Genomic DNA, 13,714 nt, shown 5'->3' on the forward strand with positions numbered 1-13,714 from the left:
CGATTTAAGTAGAATCATTGAAAAACATTTGTCTCACTAATTTATTGTATATATTTACCTCTTTATGTTATAATTACCTATGTATTATGCTTGTATGTCTGCTGTATCAGATGGGCCATTGGGCTACATAGGATGGGCTAATTGGGTGCATCTGATGGGCCAATGGGCCTTCTGCATTGTCCAAGTATTGTACCTCACCTTACTTCACCACTCTCTCCTGCCTATTTATACCCATCACTCGATCTGTAAAATGACCTTCTGAAGATGTATTTAATATACGAAAGTACTTAAGGAAATTTCCTGTTTCATTTTTCCTCCGTGGTCTGACATTGTCACATTCTTAATCACGTGTTTATTTTCGTGATATACACACATATATATGTATATATATATATATATATATATATATATATATATATATATATATATATATATATATATATATATATATATATATATATATATATATATATATATATATATATATATATATGTCGTACCTAGTAGCCAGAACGCACTTCTCAGCCTACTATGCAAGGGCCAATTTGCCTAATAAGCCAAGTTTTCATGAATTAATTGTTTTTCGACTACCTAACATACCTAACCTTGTGGGGACCGACCTGTGAGATTTATATATATTTAATTTATATGAATTTATATTTACGTTAATTTATATACTTCGATAGCAATTTGTATAATGATAAGTGGACTGTATTTCTGCAATAATCTCATAATCTCACAAATCGATCTTCTACACATTAGGGGGGGGGGGTTATATTAATTGAATATATATGCAGCCAATCAAACTACAGAATTAGACTACATACATTGAAAAGGTTCCTTATCTTATTTGTACAGCAAGCTTTAGTCCACCAGGTATAACTAGGGTGAAGACACCAAATTATCCTCTTTGAGGTAGCTTCCATCACCCAGGTAACTGATGCACAAAGCATATGCTTCCTCGTCTTGACCTGTCAAAAGGGCGCTAGCTGTAAAGCCAGATTCTATATATGACAAGTATTTCAGAGAAAACTGTACATGGAACATGAAGACCTGGCTTAATTACCTTTAGTTTGAGGCTGCCTCGCATTCTAACCGGGTCACCCTATATAATGACATTAATGGCCACTAATGATAGATAATGGGTTTCGGAAAGAACACTTAACTTGATTTGATGACAGCGTGTTGAAAATGGTACACCTTTGGTTTCCATAACACTACGTCCAAGTAAATTTAACAGGAGCCGAATTTGCTCCCTGTGAGCCTCTGGTCTCAATATAAACAATGGCTGCCCCCTCACCACTGACGCCTGGCTTACATTGTCCACATGACAGAAAGTGATAGAAGGGTCACATTTACTCTACTTTAATATTGATAATTAAGTTAATTTATATAAGATGTTTTTATAATGGTAAAGTCCAAAGACTAATGTATTTAAGAATAATTCCCACCATAATAGGTGGAGAATATAATGGTATGTGGTGATGATATCCCGTTTTCTATAAACGGTAATTCCACTACAAGTTACGTTTTCTATGGGTAACTTGTTTATACAACGCAGCTATTATCTGTATGATTATTAAATGGTGTCGGATTTTCCGACAAACCTAACCTAACCTAACTTTTTCGGCTACCTAACCTAACCTAACTTATAAAGATAGGTTAGGTAGGGTTGGTTAGGTTCGGTCATATTCCTACGTTAATTTTAACTCAAATAAAAAAAAAATTGACCTCATACATAATGAAATGGGTAGATTTATCATTTCATAAGAAAAAAATAAGAGAAAATATAATAATTCAGGAAAACTTGGCTTATTAGGCAAATCGGGCCTTGCATAGTAGGCCGAGTACGACGTTCTGGCTACTAGGTACAACATATAACTCATCGTCACTACACCCACCACCTTACTTGTCTTGGTCACTGTCACCACCCATCACCACACTTGTCTCACTGACACAAACACCACCACAACATTTTCCTTACCGTCACTACCACCACCACCACCACACTTTTCTCGCCATCCCTACCACCACCACCACCACATTTGTCTCACTATCACTACCCCAGCCCACCACATCACTTGTCTCACCATCACTTCCATCACCACACTTGTCTCACCATCACTACCCCAGCCCACCACAACACTTGTCTCTCCACCACCACACTTGTCTCACCATCACTACCACCACCCAAAACAACACTTGTCTCTCCTTCTCTTCCACCACCACAACTACACCTGTCCCACTGTCACCACCCCCACACTTGTCTCTCCGTTACCACCACCACACTTGTCTTACCGTCACTACCACCTCCACCACACTTTTCTCAATGCCACTACCACCCTCCACCACCACACCTATCTCCCTATCACTACTACCACCCACCATCTCACTTGTCTCACCGTCACTACTACCACCACCACACTTTTCACACCATTACTACCACCACCACCACACTTGTCTCACCGTTACTACCACCACCTCCAAACTTATCTCACCGCTACTATCACCACCCACGACCACACTTGTCTCCCACCCCGTCTCTTCCACCACCACCACACTTGGCCCACCCTCACTACCACCACCGCCACCACACCTGTCTCCCCTCCACTTCGACTACAACCACGCTTGTCTTACTGTCACTACCACTGTTGGAAATTTTCCAACATAAATACATATATTTCTTGTATTATAATACATCATCATTGTATTTGTAGTGATTACTAACTCAACCAATTTGTAGAACTAACAGAAATTAATATTTTGCTATCTGCGCGTAATTTGCCAAATTCTTCCTATTTGGAATGGCGGTATTGCGTCAGAAAATTCCCAGCAGAGGTATAAATACTGTCAACATGCTAGAGAACTGAATAATATTCTCGCTTTTGTCAGTTTTCTTTTCAAGAATTAATAACTGACAATATAACAACTAGTGATCTAATAATGTGTTATCAGCTAAAGGATTATTACATAACAGTATATGTTATCTTAAATTAACATGGATGAAGCAGAAATTTCTCTCCATTTCTCGTTTAATAAGAACACTCTTCATATTAATTACTATTTGATGAGAATTTAAATAATATACAACTCCCTATAATTGCAACCCTAGTCTCATTAATTCATTAAGTAGAATATTCATAAGGGAAAGAATTTTCCATTTCTACTGAAATATGAGCACGTATGCACGGGCGAGACGGGTTGAGGGAGAGGAGGCTTGCTCGCTGACATCGCTTGAGAGCAAGGAGACGTTTTCACAAGCTACGTGAAAGGCCTTTGCTATTAATAGGCATTGGAGTGCACAATTACTCCTTCCGTGATCCTAAGGATTGCATCAGCGAACATCAATAATGTTAAGTGGTTTGTTTCATTGTTTTGAACTCATAATGTGTAAACTTTATCCTTAGTTTGTCGTTATACTGCGCTCCCTCCTCCAAACACAAGTATGTCTCCAGTGAACCTAATTTACCCTTTTATTGTCCCATAATGACATAATCAACTTTGTGTAAATTCTGTTTACACCATATTGGGTTTGCAGGTGTGTTGAAGCAGCCTGAGGTGAGACAAATTCCCACGCCACGCTAGCGGGTCACGCGTTCCAGCAGATTCTAGATGACGCTGTCTTACAACCACACTACCGTTCACTGTTACAGCTAAGCAGCTGAACCTTTATTAATTTACTAATTAACTCCTCATAAAATGTTGAGATTTAATATCTCGAGTTTATATTTCATCTACATAAGCTAGGAATTTAATATTTCTAATAGCCTCACGAACTTTTAGATAGGAATAATTTTCTTGTCTAATATTTATTACTATATGATCTTGTCATTAATCAATTTATTGAATATTTATCTAATTTTAATATATATTTAAGTAAATCTTACTAACCACTTTCGAGGAAGAACCAGCCTTGATTAAGTGTACTAGAAGTACTTTGACTTCTAGTATTAACCCCCCATTATAGATGAGAGGATTTGACTCATAATACAGTCCCTTTAATAATCAATGCATTATTAATGAAGAACATCCATAGGACTCTAGTTCCTGGAGTAAAATATCAAACCACTTGCTCTACCCTGTTTTCCACTTTTTCTCAAAAAATGTGGTCCTACATAGCTATCGCAAATTAGCATCAATTTAAATGAATTACATAAATCAAGTTTTCCTGACACAAAAAAGGTGGTCCTTAACGAACTGGTTCAATTACAACTAATATTAAAATCCATACCGACCCTCAGAGCCAACAAAATTTGTTCACTTGGGACTGGTGAAATTATAATTAATTATTTACTAACACCAATTATGTGTTACCATTATTACCCTATACAAATATTTAATTTAAAACTGCCAGCAGACTGTCCATATCATAGCCGAAACCAAATTCAATCTATAATTAATGATTCACCCAAGTCAGTGAAATTCATTAACATTTCAGGGTCCAGTATGCTAACCCAAGTTACTGATCCCATATATTAATTAACCATTACTAACCCTGATAACATTATATTCCTCAATTAGGAAGTACAGTCAGGTGTTAAAAACTATTTACGGATGTAGAATACTTGCCATACACAATTAATAATCTTTGGTTCATTAAATTTCTTATACACGTATTTTCTACAAGTGTATATATTATATAAAATTATAAAATCCAAAAACATAGCACTATTTTACACATTTATTGTAGTTCTGCCAACCCAAATTCAGATTTGTACAAATTCAGTTTACACCATTACCAGCATTAATAGGTAGAATTATTACCTAACTAGTACTGTTAGACAGTGCTGGTGTATTATTATTTATGTAGTGCTGTCCCTAATTAGGATAGGTTTTATGAATTATTTATTGTGTAATTATATTTCATTACATATTTCTATATTCATCTTTGAATGTTATTGAAGTGTCACTACCCATCCAAAACTGATTTTGAGGAGCTAAGCCATGGAAATCCTGTAGAGACACCAAAGTACTACTCAAATTTTAGTTGCTTATTATTAGACTAGCAGTACCCGGCCATGCGATGCTATGGCTCAGCAACGCTTGTGCGTTGCTGAGCCACAGCAACCTTCCTTGTCCCCCCAGTCCTCCCAACCATTCTCTCCTCACCCGTGTCCTCGGCCATCCAACTATTCCCAACTCCACCGTCCCCTCGTCCTCCCCACCATTCCCCACGTCCCTGTCCCTTTGTCCTCCCACCATTCTCCATTTCCCCATCCCCATGTCCCCACCATCCCAAACTTCCCCGTCCCCTCGTCCTTCCCCACTATTACCCCTTCCCTTGTCCCTTCGTCCTCCCCACTGTGGTGTTTGTGTGTTACTGAGGAAGTCTTGGTTGTAGGGTTGATGTAAAGTCATGACTTGGTTACTGACTTTAATACTTAATATGATTACATGACTAGTAGCTACCAAGCTTGGCTGGCGTCCTGTACGCTCTATTGTTTACCTTCCTCTCTCTCTGGCGTCTGCTCCGCCGCACATAGAAAACGGATGGTACCATTTTCTGTGAACATGACATCCCTCCTTTTCTTTAAAAAGAATGAATACAGGATGTCTACCATGCTTGTAGCACAAAGCAAAGTTATTGACACAAAGTAAGTTATTACCATATCAAGAGATACTGCATACATTTGACATTAATTAAGCACACAAAGAATTTAAACAACTTAATCTTTTCCACAAAGGATTTCAATGTTAAAAATACATATGCAATGTTAAACAAACATGAAAGAAACTGTAATACAAAGTTACAAAATATTGAATGAGAGATCTGCATTATTCAAACAATATTAAATTTAGTTTAGCATAATAGGCAAATACTTTGCATTACATAGGAACACAATTAATCATCAAATCGTGTAGGGCGTTTAACATGACGTTTAGGACGAGAGTCCTTAAATGCAATAACATCCCTTGATGAATTGTTTGTCGGGTTATAACTATTTTTTTCTTTTTCTTTTGCACGACTTTGCACTTCATCATTTTCTACACTAGTTGGAATCACTTTGAAATAAGCCATATTACGTGTTATACTATGATCTCTATTACTAGCTGTTACCATAGTTCCTTTTACACTAATCACTTTATATGGTTTTGTATCATACGGCATATCTAACTTTCCCTCTTTTTTCTTTTTAACGAGAACAGTATCTCCAACCTTTATGAACTGTTCCTTTGCACGTTGATCATGAGCAATTTTCATTTTGCCCTTGGCTAGTGCATCCTTCTGAGCGAGACGTTTATCCGTTACCTCGGCTGGCATGACGGGTAGTGCGATTCTCGTAGGACGTCCAAATAAAAGTTCGCCAGGCGACTTGCCCAGTGTTCCATGTGGTGTTGCACGGTAGTTCCTGAGAAAAGCATACATAGCTTGTTTCCAGGATCGTCCTTCGGCATGAGCACAGCATACCGCTTTCATGAGAGGTTGCATGAATCTCTCAACTTCTCCATTTGCTTGAGGATGTAGTGGCATCACACGGCGGTGTTTGAATCCAATATGCTCAGCAAAGTTGACGAAGTCTTGTCCATTGAATGGCGGTCCATTGTCTGTCTTGACAACTTCAGGAATGCCAAAGTTTGAAAAGATCTTGTCAAGTTTCGGGATGACGGCCTTTGCAGATGGGGAATTGATGATTTCTACTTCTGGATAACGTGAGTGATCATCAATGACTACCATCAAGTACTCTCCAGTTGGTAGTGGTCCGCAGAAGTCCATTGATACTTCCGTCCATGGTGCAGCACGTAGTGGTGAAGGTTGTAGAGGTGTTGGTCTTGAAGTATCCACTGCAGCTTGGCAAGGGACACAGGCATCATGCATATCCTTTGCTTGACGATCAATGACAGGAAACCACACCTTTTCTCTTAGCAGCTGTTTCGTCCTAACAAGACCTTGGTGTCCTTGATGTGCAAGCTTCAGAGCACGTTGCTGGAGAACAGCTGGAATCACGATACGAGTACCTCGCAGCACAGTGTCGCGTTGTTGCGTAACACTTAATTCTGTCTGGATGCGTTCAAGTGCTTTGAATGCATCTTGGTCAACTCCTGAGGGTGGGATGCGTGGAAACTTTTTCTTAGTCAATGCATCCACTGTTGCTTGCAGAGTTGGGTCCTCTAGGGTTGCAGTACGGATTTCATCAAGAGTAAGAGCCTTAGGGACTGCATCACAGGTTACAGAGTGTACATATTCCTCGGCAACTTGCTGATGCTTGGTGATGGTGAAACTGTTGGCAGGATGTCGACTGATGTAATCAGCGGGATTGCCTGCACCCGGCTTGTATTTCACCGTAAAGTTGTATGGTTGCAGACGAAGAGCCCATCTCTCAATGCGAGCTGGTGGTTTGGACTTTGGATTATTGAAGATGGTCTCCAACGGTTTGTGGTCAGTGACTATCGTGGTGAAGGGTGCACCAAGCAGATACACATTGAAGTGTTCACAGCCCCATACAAGAGCAAGAGCTTCCTTCTCTGTCTGACTGTATCGTTGCTCAACATCTGTGAGAGAACGGCTGGCGTAGGCAATTACTACTCTGGAATCTGGTTGACCAGGTTTGTGTTGGGCTAAAACAGCACCTAATCCAACAGGACTAGCATCCACTGTTAACTCAGTGTCCATTGATGGATCAAAGTATGCAGCAGTCGCATTCTCTACTAGTGCATCTTTCACAGCATCAAATGCATTTTGCTCGATATCGCTCCAGTACCATGATGCATTTTTCTTCAGGAGCTCACGTAGAGGCTTCGTAATGGTAGCAAAATCTGGAATGAAGCGAGAACAGTAGTTTGCCATTCCCAGAAAACTATGTACTTCAGTGGACGTTGAAGGAGGTGCAGCATTCTTGATATCTGCAACTTTCTTAGGATCTGGAGACAGACCTTTGTCACTAAGTACATGTCCAAAGAATTCAATTTTATGTTGATTGAACTCACACTTTGCTCGGCTTAACGTCAAATTCTTTTCTCGTAAGCGTTGCAATGTTGCACGAAGAGCTTTGTCGTGTTCAGCTTGGGTACGGCCATAAACAATGATGTCATCAGACATGTTGTCAGTATTAGGTATGTCTTGCAATACCTGGCTGATGATGTGCTGGAATACCTCGGCAGCACTGTTAATACCAAAACTCAGGCGCTTGTACCTATACAGACCTCGATGTGTCGTAAACGTTGTGATGAAGCGACTCTCATCATCAAGTTCAAGCTGATGATAGCCCTTGTTTAAATCTAACTTGCTGAATATAGTTGCACCATTCAAGCGGTAGATCATATCATCTACAGTCGGTGTAGGATGGCGTTCACGCATTATTGCCTTGTTGGGAACACGCATGTCCACACAAATGCGTATCTCATCTGGATTCTTCGGCTTTGGTGGAGTGACAATTGGGCTTACCCATGGTGTTGGGCCTGTTACTGGTTCAATGATATCTAGTTCTATCAGCCTATCCAGTTCAGCATCGACTTTCTTGCGAGTATGGAATGGTTGTCGGCGATGTGGTTGGGCAACTGGAATTACATCTGGGTTGATATGCAGATGTACTTTGCTATCAGTATAACAACCTATGGATTTAATTAAAGAGGGCGTTATAATTGTTTGGCCGAAAAAATTCGGCCTAACACGAAAAATTTATAAAAATACTACAACGTTCTGGCAACACCGTGGTGCAAACCGTTTAATGTTATGATAATAAATAACGTAATTAGAGCAAATTTTCCAGCCGCAATTGCCCGAAATCTGGTCCTCGCGGCTCGGGTGCGCCGTAGGGTGATGCGTCATACGTTGTAAGCGTCTAGTATTTCGCAATAGAGTGGAGAATATCTTGTTATGCATATACAAATTATAAACACACTCGCTGGCAACTGTCTTCTGTGAGAGGGAGGGGCTATAATCCGATTACTCTGGTTTAGTCACCCTCTCACTGTCTGTGCCGGCGGTCGCATGCCTGACGCGCTCGCACAGATCGTATTTTCTTGCATATACTGCACAATGGATATAGTATCGGACAAGAAGAAAGCTCTAAAGGCAAGAGCTCTACGCGTTAGCCAAGTAAAGAAGGAGCGTAAAGCCACACTGAGGCAAAACAAGAGTTCCCTTGAGTGAAGAGAGAGGGCAGCCTCCCGCCCCCACAACACACTACCTCGCCTCACACCCAGGCACCCACACCTCCTGTGGCACCTGCCACACCTCTGTGGCACCTGCCACACCTCCTGCTGCACCTGCCACACCACCTGCGGCACCTGCCACACCACCTGCGGCACCTGCCACTCAAGATCTTAGACCTGCAACTCAAGACGTTCTCCCTCTTGATGTTGCAAGATGTTGCATATTTCAGACCAATTATATTAGGTTAGTATGTATTATGTTTTATATCTTGATACTATATCATAAAAAATTGTAAATATAAAGCTGCTGTCTTTTTTTTTATTTTTTTTTATTTTTTTTTTTATTTTTTTTTTTAATAATTTTTTTTTTTTTTTTTTTTATCAGGCGATCTTCATGGAACTTACACACTTTACTGAAGGAATGCCAATCTACAAGGGTGGTAATTTTGATTGAAATTGGTAGTTCATCAACCTCAGCCAAAGGTGGCTGAACTTTGACCTTCATTTTTTACAGGTAACTAATTTGCAACTATATGGTTGAATAACTTTTTTATTTATTATTCAATTTACATGGAACTTGCACATTATATGTAGAGTCTGTGCCTCTAAAAACTCAAGTTATATATTTCCCCTAAGATCATTTATTGATTTTATATATATTTATAAACATCATTTTGTTGCATAATTTTTTGGGTGAACTTTGAAAATTTGTATTATTGCACTAAATAGGTTTGGGATAATAATGCCACTAGACAACCTTTATTATATAGTATTGTGATAGCTGAGTATCATAGAAATAATATCAGTTGATATTTGTATTTGTTATATCAACTTTAAAACATGTAAAAAAATGGTTAAAAAAAGTTTTTTTTTTTTTTCTCCCTCTCTATTTAGGCTGCGATGCTGAAACTTGGACCACTTGCAGCCCTCTTCACGTGTAACACGTCAATAAATTTTCATTGCACTAGAACAACTTTTATGAACCTTAACTATCGCCCCCTTAAATCGATCAGAAAATACAGCAACAATACCATCAACATTGTTTGCAGATTCCACTGCTACAGCATTAGAAAGCTGAAGTAGCCCCAATTTGGTTGAAGTCTTGTAACTGAGTAAAGACTCCTTTGCATTCCTAACAACATGGAATGTAGTAATGAGCATTGCATTCTTTGACTTAATCTCTGCAGTTAAAGTTCCAATCACTGGCAAGGCTACCTTTGAAGCATAGGCAGTGGCTTTGCCATTATAGTTCTCAAGCTTTGGGAACTGTTTTTTTAAATTTCTTATAGTGGCACTCAGCAATGGTATCAATGTTTGATCCAGTGTCAATGAGAACCTTGAGACAAATACCAGCAATGTATACACATGTCTCTGGGTTGTTTGGAAGATCATTCCATTCTGTGATTGCTTGTACTCCATAAGTATAATCACATTCACTGTCATCTGAGACTGGTTGTAATGAAATGTTGTCTTGTACATTATTAACATTCTGGATATGAGGTGCAATATTGTGTTTACCACCTCGACCCCTATGACCTGATCCTCGTACAGTGCTTTTATTCATTGACTGTGGTTTCTTTAGTGCGGAACGACACATAGCACCAAAATGACCTAGTTTCCCACACTCATAGCACTTCTTACCTTGAGCAGGACAAACATTATCTTGGTGTGGGTAGTCTCCTCCACAATTGTAACATTTATTGTTGACACCCTCTGATGTGGGTCGTTGTGACTGCTTGAGCCTTGTTCCTTGACCCCAGTTGTGACGTGGTTCTCGGCTAAATTTACTGTTAGGTTTGCCATGATATCTAATTTGATCACGGTGTCCTCCCTGAACCTTACGTACCTCATCACTGTTAGTAACAGTGGCAGAACCGTTATTGGCACTGCACTCCATGACACGAGCATCACGTGCAGCATCTTCCATTCGACGAGCCATATCCAGTATCTTGGTAAGAGAACTATCATCATCAACAAGTTCTAGAGCTCTTCGACGGAGACGTGTAGATGTGCATGTTTCAATTATTTGCTGTTTGATTTCTTTGTCAACATCAGCAAACTCACAATGGGCTGCTAAACCCTGCAGACGTGTGTGGTATTGATCCACAGTTTCATTAGAGAGTTGTTTTGCTCTCCTGAAATGCATAATTTCCATTGCAGTATTTTGCCTTGGTTTGAAATGCTCTGTTAGTTTGGCTTTGGCAGTGTCATAATCTTTGGCACCACCAGTGTCTTTCAGTGTGTCAAAGATGTCACAAACTCTATCACCTGCATAATGAAGTAGAAAGGCACGCTTTCTTTCAGCACTTTTGATGTCAGAAACTATCAACAAATTTTCAAACTTTTTAAGCCATTTGACCCACCTCTGTGACAGGTTTGTCTGGTCACAGTCAGGATCAAATGCAGGAAACTGAGGTATATTTGCCATTTTTACTGAATAAATGTAACTTATCACTTAAATGTTCCTCAGAATATTAAACACTTACTGCACTGAATATGTTAGTCAAGAATTCACTGTAATTACTTTAATTTTGCAAAGCACACAAGCATTTTAATGCAAAAGTTCACAACAGTGCACAATATAGCAGCAACTGACTTCTTACCTAGCCCTTGTGTACATGTGTTGTTCCTACTCACAGCAGCAGCACAGCAGTTGGCACAGCAGTTGGTACAGCAGCAGTTGGTACAGCAGTTGTCAGCAGTTGGTACAGCAGCAGTTGGTACAGCAGTTGGTGCAGCGTGATGAATTTTATAGCACGAAGCGTCGTTTCGTAACCAAAACATCAGGTTTTGTACACATCAAAGCGTCGTTTCGTACACAACGTCGGCAGATTCCTCAGTACTGTTTCTTCAGCACAGCTTGGGTAGCACACAGCTTGGGTAGCACACAGCATTGGTTAGCACACAGCATCGTTTAGCACACAGCATTGGTTAGCACACAGCATCGGTTAGCATACAGCATCGGGTATGGCGCTCACAGCTTCTCTTCCTCCTCCAGGCAGCATGCTTCTCTCTTGTGTTTGAAACTGAACAAATACCTGCGTTCACAGTTCATCCTCGTCGCCAATGTGGTGTTTGTGTGTTACTGAGGAAGTCTTGGTTGTAGGGTTGATGTAAAGTCATGACTTGGTTACTGACTTTAATACTTAATATGATTACATGACTAGTAGCTACCAAGCTTGGCTGGCGTCCTGTACGCTCTATTGTTTACCTTCCTCTCTCTCTGGCGTCTGCTCCGCCGCACATAGAAAACGGATGGTACCATTTTCTGTGAACATGACACCCACCATCTCTCACTTCCGTCCCCTCATCATCCCCACTCCCTCATTCGATGCCTTCCCAAATGATCTGATGTTCCCATCACTGAAATATAAGAAAAACAATTGAAAAATAAAATGAAAATATGAAAAAATAAAAAAGTAAACTATACTCACGAAATGAACAGTATGGTAAACAACACAGCTCAATTAAAACACAATTCCCTCAAAATAATTAAATCAAAATGAAAATAAGTCAAAATTTATGAAAATTTAATTTATCAATGCAATCAGAAACATTGAAATGCAATTGTTACATATTTAGTATAGCATGTGTTTTGCTCTTACATGCAACAGATGGCACTGTTTCTCAAGAAAAGCATAGTTTTACCTGTCACAAGTGTGGTATCTGTACTTATACTAACGAAATGAACAGTATGGTCAACAATACAGCTTAATTCCAACACAATGTCACACAAAATAAAACAATAAAAAAAAAATCGAAATCTATGCAAATAAAATTTATCAGTGCAATCGGAAACATTGAAATGGAATTCATGACATACTTAGTACAGCGTGAATGTTGCTATTATGTGCAGCAGATGGCACTGTTTTTAAAAAACGCGTGTTTTTACCTGTCACATGGGTGTCATCTATATAGTACGTATATAAAAAGACGCGTCTATTCGAATGCAACGTTGTGTCAAAATTTCAAACAAATTAGTGAAGATCTTTTGGAGATTACAGTGTGTGTTGCTCTTACGTCCAACAGATAGCACTGTTTTTTCCAAAAAAGAAAGTTTTTCCTGTCACAGGTGAGGCATGTATATAGTAGATATATAAAAAGACGCGCCTGTTCGAATGCAACTTTGTGTCAAAATTTCAAAACAATCGGTAAAGAGGTTTCGAAGATTTCTCTCACATGAAAAACACAGTTTTTCAGAAAAAAAAAAATTACCGTCAGAGACGTGACATCTATATAATATGTATATAAAAACCTGGCCAGATGCAAATGGAACACTGTGTGAAAATTTCAAAGCAATCGGTGAAGAACTTTCGGAGATTAGCGATTTTGAACAAACGAACATTTCCATTTTTATTTATATAGATAGGTAGCTAACCTCCAAATGAGGTAAATTAAAATCAGCCTATTTAAGAAAATATTAAGCTGTCAATAACTATACCTGCTCTACAGGTATGAGCAAGTACCATAGCTGTCAAAGTAGCTATATAAGCCCTATAAGGTTCTAACTCACAGTCAGCATGGCTTGTCCAGGAAAAACTGGAAGAACCTTGAACGGTCTTCAATGTCATTTAACAGGACTACTCAATAAATGTGACAACTGTTTAAGAACTAACCAGTT

The 13,714-nt window shown here is 39.3% G+C and overlaps 1 long non-coding RNA gene across 1 annotated transcript; it reads left to right on the top strand.

Annotated features, from left to right (window-relative positions):
- The first annotated feature begins 8,913 nt into the window (after nucleotides 1-8,913).
- On the top strand, nucleotides 8,914-10,057 carry LOC138360177 (uncharacterized). The gene is made up of 3 exons (XR_011226231.1): nucleotides 8,914-9,337; nucleotides 9,479-9,607; nucleotides 9,988-10,057. It is a non-coding gene; the product is annotated as an uncharacterized lncRNA (long non-coding RNA).
- Nucleotides 10,058-13,714: the final 3,657 nt, after the last annotated feature.

This window comes from Procambarus clarkii, unplaced genomic scaffold, assembly GCF_040958095.1.
Source record: "Procambarus clarkii isolate CNS0578487 unplaced genomic scaffold, FALCON_Pclarkii_2.0 HiC_scaffold_99, whole genome shotgun sequence".
Taxonomy (NCBI): domain Eukaryota; kingdom Metazoa; phylum Arthropoda; class Malacostraca; order Decapoda; family Cambaridae; genus Procambarus; species Procambarus clarkii.